Source organism: Rattus rattus, chromosome 8, assembly GCF_011064425.1.
Source record: "Rattus rattus isolate New Zealand chromosome 8, Rrattus_CSIRO_v1, whole genome shotgun sequence".
In the NCBI taxonomy this organism is placed as follows: Eukaryota; Metazoa; Chordata; class Mammalia; order Rodentia; family Muridae; genus Rattus; species Rattus rattus.
Window position 1 is genome coordinate 29568760 of NC_046161.1, and position 8060 is coordinate 29576819.

Consider the following 8060-nt stretch of genomic DNA (forward strand, 5'->3'; position numbering starts at 1 on the left):
TGGCTATGTATGTGGTCAATTTTGAAGAATGTTCAATGAGGTGCTGAGAAGAAGATATAATCTTTGTTGTTCTGGTAAAATGTCCTATAAATACCTCTTAGGTCCATTTGGTTCAGAACATCCGTTAGCTCCAGCATTTCTGTTTAGTTTTTGTCTGAATGGCCTGTCTATTGATGATAAGGGGGTACTGAAGTCACACACTATCACCGTGTGAGGGTCAATATGTGATTTAAGCTCTAGTAGTGTTAATTAAAAACTCGCCTGCCCTTGTGTTTGGTGCAAAAATGTTAATAGAAATGTCCTCTTGGATCTTCCTTTAATGAGTATGCAGTCACCTTCCTGATTCCCTAACCTGATTAGTTTTGAAGTCAATTTTGTTAAAACAGTTACACCAGCTTGCTTCTTAGTCACAGTGACTTGGAATATCTTTTTCCATCTCACCCTGAGGTGATATCTCTCCTCGCTGTTAAAGTATGTTCCTTATACACCAGAAGGGTAGGTCCTGGAAGGATTCATATCCATTCTGTTTGTCTGTGTCTTTTAATAGAGAATTAAGATCATTGATGTCAAGAAAGTTCAAGGATCATTGTTTGATTCCTGTGGTTATTGTGCTGCTGCTGGGGTGGGGCGTGTGTGTGTGAGTGTGTGTGTCTGTGTGTGTGTGTGTGTGTGTGTGTGTGTGTGTGTGTGTGTGGTGTGTGTGTGTGTGTGATGCACCTGTTTCATGTGTTTCTGCTTTTTTATTTGCTGGTCCAAGAGTATTTGTTCTATGGGTTTGTGGTGGGGGCGTGTAATTAACCTATTTAAATTGAAGTTCTCCTTCTGTAGGGCTGTATTTGAAGATAGATATTGCTTAAATTTGATTTTATCATGGGATATCTTACCTTCTCCATCTATTGAAATTGAATGATATGCTGGGCATATTAGTCTGGGCTGACACCCATGTTCTCTTATAATCTGTAAAATATCTGCCTGGATCTTTTTGGCTTTTTGATTCTCCCCTGAGATATAATTCTAACAGGTCTGTCTTTACATGTTACTTGACCTCTTTTTCTTTTTCCAGCTTTTAATATTGATTCTTTGTTCGATATGTTTACTGTTTTAATTATTATATGGTGAGGGGACTTATTTACTGATCAAAAAAATTTGGTATTCTATATGTATATTGAACCTTTATAGACATCTTCTTCTTTAGGTTAGGAAATTTTTCTTCTATTATTTTGTTGAAAATATTGTCTTTGCCTTTGACCTGAGTTTCTTTTTGACCCTCTATTCCTATTATTTTCTTTGACCAAGGTTTCTAATACTTCTATGGTGTCTTTAATGCATGAGATTCTCTCTTCCACTCTTATATCCTGTTGGTAAGTCTTCCTCAGAAGTTCCTGTTTGAGACAATTTTTTCATTTCCATATTTTCCTTAGTGTATGTTTTCTTTATTGATTCTATTTATACTTTTAGTCTTTTATCTTTTTAAAATATTCTTTCCATTGTTTGTTTCTGTTTTTATACATTTCTTTAATGTATTTATTAATTAAGAATCTCTACCATATCCATAAAGGCTATTTTGAATTGGAGCAGTAGTACATGTGTTTAGTCCTGTAACTTAGGGATGGAATTAGGCTGACATCTAAGTTTGAGGCCAACCTAATTTATTCAGTGAGTTCCAGGACAGCCAGGATATGCAAAGAAACCCTGTTTCAATAAAACAAAAACAAATAATCCAAAGGCTTTTAAAATCTTTTTGGCTTGTATCTCTGGCAATACTGAGGACTTGCTGGGTTAGTGTTGTTGGCTCTCAACATATTGTCCTGATGGTTTTGATTTTTATGCAGGCATCTAGGCCTCTGGGCTTGGAAAGATTGTTCTTCTAGGTGCAGATATCTGGTCTTGTCGTTGTTGGGTGAGTGTACCATTATTTCTGTTGCACCTTAGTTTCTGTTGTCCTCTTTGGTTTATAGGAGAGTCTAGAGGCTATGTATTGCCTGTAAGGAAATTCTTCTGAGATCCTGATAGGTATGGCCTTTGCAGATTCCAGGCAAAATGTGTTTCTAGATATTGGGACCGGACATTTAGGAATGGGGACAGGATAGGAAGGGGCAACTAAAGGTATCTGCAAGAGGCAAGAAAATGGGGAGTACCACCAGGATCTGCTTCATGCCCTGGGAATGGAGACACGGCATGTGGAGAGGCCATAGCAGAAAGTCTCCTATACAACTGGAGACCAGAATGGTGGGTTGAACTTGAAAGAATCAAAGAAGGTGTGAAGATCTGTAGTCAGCTCACCTGCTTTCTGTCTAAAGTAGCCTGTGGGCTTCCAGAGAATGCCTATTTGATTTGAGTACTTGAGTAAAGCAAGGAGTGGGGAGAATGAAGTATGAAGTTAATATCTGTGTGGTCCACTGAAGAAGGGGTCAGAGAGGAAGGGAAGGCTGCAGCAGGGGGGTCACTGCAAAGTTAAGAATGATTGGATTTGGAGGAGAAACAGAATGAGTGAAGACCTGCAGTTACCCTACCTGTTCGCCTGGTCAGAGTGCCCCATGGCCATAAGGCTTGAAATGTCTAAATCAGGTTAAACATACCTATCTCTTAAGTTTCATTTCTTTATGATGAAAGTGACCAACACCCTTTCTTAAGGTTTTCTATAGATCGTGTCACTATCTACGGTCTCTCTTTAGTAACAGCTCACTGGGCCTCTTCGTTTGTTCCTCAGTACCTGAAAAAGTTCAGCCCTAAACACCCAAACATCTGCTCAATACACTGTGTTCAAGAATGGAGTATCTGCCTTGGTTTGAACTCTCTGTCAATCCGTTCCCAGAAGACAGGTAAGAAGAAAATGTGAAGTACGGGGGGGAAAAGTTGCCAGTGAGGCAAAACCTCCTCTGAGGCTCACTGGGAGCAGAGACAAACTGCAAACTCCCAAGGAACAGCAGCTGGGGATCCTCAGCCACCTGCGCACCTGGGCAAGTCAGTGACAGAGAGGTGGGGGTGGGGATGAGGCATCCGGAGCAGTCTTCCAGAGTGGCAAGACCAGCTCCCACTTCCCCGAAATGTGAGGGGAAGGAAGAGCCATCTCCCACAAATCACTTCACTCCATCTGGTTATAAAAATAGCACAACCACTAGCATTTTTATCAGACAAAGTTAATTTCCTCCTCAGTCTGCATTTGGTGATAATTTGGGGGAATTATTGAACCTGGGTCCTCTCCACTGCACTGGGCTGATTTAGCTAATGATCTGTTAATGAGTTGTTAATCACTTATTCAAATTGGGAGGGCTGGGTGACTGAGCAGGTGCTGAAGCTGAAGGAAAAATCTGCCTGAATAAAACCTTCCAGTTCCCACTTCCTGGGAGAGGCCCTCCCTTGCTCTTGCTCCTCATTTCCACACTTGGTACCAGAATCTTGAGCACATTAGGATCCCAGTGTCTCCTAAAATACTGGCAGCCTATATCTACCGGTCTCCAGCGCATATCTAGTTTGCTGAGGCGGAAGGGGTTTCTGTAGAGCAGCGTTTGGCTATCTCAACTGGAAAAATCATTGAACTTCAGAGTTACAGCATAAACCAGGGAGAGCAAACTGTAAAATTCTATACCACTGTGTACAAGCGTGTGTCAATATGGAGATATTTCCACTGGAGTCTCTCGCCTGATCGGATACAGCAACCAAATGATTCTGTGGTGACAGGTTGAAGGTTTAAAGGTTAAGATACTTCCCCAAAGCCAGTTAATTGGAAAGTAACTGGAACAGATTTCAATCTAGATGTGACCAACCTCAAATCCTACACAACTTCCCACAATATGACCTATTCTAAAATCTAAAGTAAATAGGAAGAGAATTAAATTTCATTTGTTCCCAAATCAATATTTGTTATGCTATGAAAGGAGAAAAATGGCATTTAGGCAAACAGGGATGTTGTCTTAAATAAATATACCAGAGTCTATCCCTGTGAACTGGTGTTGAATACACTCCCCCAGTGCTGTTCACAGACACCAACATTGGGGATTCGTTCTCTGTTTGCTGTACTGTGAACCATTGTCAACCGGCTTAATACAATTAATAATTCAGTCTTTCTGCCTAGTGACCATTCGACGCATAACATAAGGAACTGAACTGGGAAAGAAAGGACAGAACTCTGAAGCAAGAATGTACATTGGGAGAGATAAAAACTCTCAACCCACTATGAAAAGATTAAAAGTAACAGCCAACAGTAGCTCCTGACCTATATGAACTGTAACAAACTACAGCGATGAATATGGATGTGCCTTTCCTGACCTCTCGTCTTTACTAATGTACGTAAGGAAAAGGATAAATACATAAGAAGTGTTTGTAAAAAAGTATGAAAATGTATTTAGGCACTTGTTTTTCTTTGATACTTTCTTAAAGCTTCCTTTCAACACTGGACCATAAGTAGTCAAAATACACTGAGATTTGAATCCTATCTGATGACAAATGATTCTGTTAACATTGGCAAGTGTTTCAACATCTATCATCTCCTGGGACCCCAGTCGTCATTGATGAAATGAGACATGAGACATGGTGTAGATGTATGAGCATCAGGTACTGTGGCCATTGGAAAAATTAATGAATGACAGTTTATTTCCAATGGTACTAGATTAAGAAGTCATTATCCATGCTCTTCACTAGCTAGCATCATGGTATGAGAGGTGCATACTAAATAAACAAAAAAAAATATTTTGGATATTCAAGTTGTCTAAGCTGAAAAGAAAAATTTGTTTCAAAATTCCTTCCCTAGCTTCCAATGGTTCTTCTCTTCAGTATAGGACTGTAAGTTTCTACCAGGGATCTGTAAAAATTCTATAGCATTTCATAGGAATAGTAGAGAGTGCATTGGAAAAGCCTGAGTATTTATGAATTCTAGACATAAAACACTGGTATAGGGCACAGAACATTGTTATCATGTAAGTGACTGATTATCTGAACAGGTTTTTCCCTCTGTGACTTCCGTGGAGGACACTGAGAGGTGGCGAGTCATGGACCTAGAAGATGACAAACCATTGTCTTGTTTAGTACTTCTTCTTGTTTTATGAAGGATTGTTTCCAGATTCAATTATTTGTCAAATGATTTGCCCGAAAAGAGTCAAAGGGATGAGAGCTTTAAGAAAAGAATAAAAGAAAAAAGAAGCCATGTCTGTAAGACTAGTTTTCTTCAGACACATAAATCCTGGCATTTATGGAGAAGAGAAAGATGGGAGGCATACTCGCCCTCAAGTTTTGTTCAATAAGACAAATATAGCAAATTTTAAAATCAAGGAGAAAATGGGTAAATTGCAATTACAGTGACATGCGTTACTTTATTCTTTTCCTTAACTCCTTCTTGACATATAGAATTCAAAGAACGGGAGGTACACATCTAAAAAAGAACTGAACTGGTTTGCAGTCACTTTTCTGACATACATCTGCTCGCTTCATTCACATGGCATGAAGACATCGACTGTTTGCATTGTAGTTTTTTTTCTCCGCAACCAAAGGAAAAAAAAAATGTTTCACTCTCTAATCACATCTTCTGGTACTAACCACATAAAGACAGCTTGATAGAAACTTGAATTTTAACGAGTGCAAACATTTTTATCCGGTAAAGGAATTAAAATTGGCTTTGAAAGTTCTCTGTATTGCTGATTCCTGTTAGATGTAGAAGAGGCAGGATTCTAAGCACATGAGAAAATAAACATCTCAACAATGATATGTTCAAGTGTGGAGGAGGATTTGTTTGTGGGGATTGTATTCACCTGTATCAGAAAATTCTACTCACTCCATCCCTCAAAGGTGTATGCATTTATTACATTTATCAGAGAAAAGGTTTTGAAATGGAAGCAAGTTCTTAAATAAATAAGGATGATGGCCTTGAAGGTACCTGTTTGTTTTATCACTCCTAAATGCATTTTCAGAGGAAAGCCCTTATCAGCTTTCAGGGAATGGCTTGTCCTGTCATGGGGATGCAGGGTTAGTGTGCCTTACCTCTCTCTCTGAGCTGATGCAATGACACCAGACTAAATAAGGGAGGTAGGGAAGTCTTTGTCACACCTGTCACTGACCGGTTATTAACACTTTCCAGCAAGGGCATTAGGAGCCAAATTCTGAGTGGTCAATTTGTATTTGGAGTGTGAAAACAAAAGAGAGAAAATGTGCTTGAAAGCAACACACTTGTGGCGAGAGCCGGTGTGTTAAGTGCGCTTCAGTTCAGCAAGGCTCTATTAAGCACCATCCACGAGACATCGTTCTAGGTCCTTGATTGTTCAAGGAGTTCATTGTCTGGTAGAAAAAGTGGTCAGGCAAAAAAAAATAAATGTATTCAATAAACATTTGTCAAAGCAATTGGAACACACACAAGATACAAAGGAGAGATTGATTAATTTTTCTTGGGAGGGGAAAATGGAAAGGTTTGTATTAGATACTTGACCGTGAGAGATAAATGCTTGGCAGAAGATGTGGATGGGAGCTCCAGGCAAGGAAGGTGCCTGGGCAAAGGCTGGGAGGTGTAAAATATCAAAGAAGATTCTGAAATGTCTGTACCTACCCTGATGAAGCATAACAATGCTGAGAAGGACAAAAAAGGTTTGAGGGGAAGAGGTGCATTACTAAGAGGACCCCTGTGTTGGGAAAATAGTCACAGGCATAGTCAAGGTGTTTATTTGAATCAAATCCAAACCATAAGGAATTGGCCTGTGAACCTTACAGCAAATCCCCTAAAAGAGACCAGAAGTAGAAACAAAAACAGGGGAGATGTGAAGACAATTGGGATGAGACACTCTGGACTAAGACAGAGGCAAACTATAGATAAAATGATACTAGAGCTAGAGAATTCCTTCTATAATTTCTAGGTTGTGCTCTCATTTTCTGAATAAGGCAAGTAGACTATAGGGTGCACGCTAATGTCTGTGTATATGTGGGGAGTTTAGGGGGTGTGTCTGTGGGTGTGTGCATGCATGCATGTCTGTCTGTCTGTGTCTGAATCTGATATAGACACAAACCCCTCTTTTTTGGTTAGCACATTCTCTTTCTAGAGGACATTTTCAGTAAGAAGCCAAGTCCTGTGCTTTCACTGCCAATGGTTCCTTATTGATTATCTTATTAGAATCCAACTGTTTTCTTTGACGTTCTGCTCTTGAACTAGATCATTCTGTAAATAATATTACCTATTGACACCCATTTACTCTTTTTCAGTTATCGAATAGTCTGGTCCACGAAGTTGAAATCATTGAATATTCCATTCCATGTTATGATCGATGCAAGCTCTGTTAGGATTCCAGGATCAAGGCTGACTGCCTCACATTCCCTAAGGCTGATTGATTGAACACTTTGCTTCAATTTCTTGACCTCTTCATCTCTAATCCACACAGGTTTAACTTTTAAGCCTGGCTACGTAGTACAGGCTTCCACATCCCCAAATCCCTATCTCAAGCATTCACTTCTCTAAGCAAAATGTTTTTATTTCCACCTTCCTTACCAAGTGACTTCTTCATCCTTACACTCAGCTTTCTCCATTTTTTCCCTTTATATTTCAAGAGTGTCTCGGTATAACCTAAGCTTACACTTGCTCCTGATGAACATTGTCTTCTTCCTTTCAAACCTGAACGCCAAGTCTCTCAGGTTATTTGGTAGCACTAGTCAGGGTGTGACCCAAGTTGTGCTCATAATAAAATAGACTGAATATTTTCAGATTTGTGGGCCATGTGCTTTTTGTCACAACTAAACATCTCAGCTGTTGTAGGATGGAAGCTGCCTGAGGCTAGGTATAAATAATAGGTGTGGCTGTGTTCTAGGAAAAGTACATTTAAAACACCTGCAGCAAGGGCTGCAGAGATCACTCAGTGGGTAAGAGTTCTTACTGTGTAAGTATAAGGTTCTAAGTTTGGATTCCTAACACATGGGTAAACAACTCTGTGGCCGGTGGATGGCGATAGAGAAGGACACTGGATGTCTTCCTCTGACCTCTGTGCCTTATCTGTAGACATACATGTACATGCCTCAAACATATATTCACACACACACACACACACACACACACACACACACACACACACACACACACACACTAAATAAAC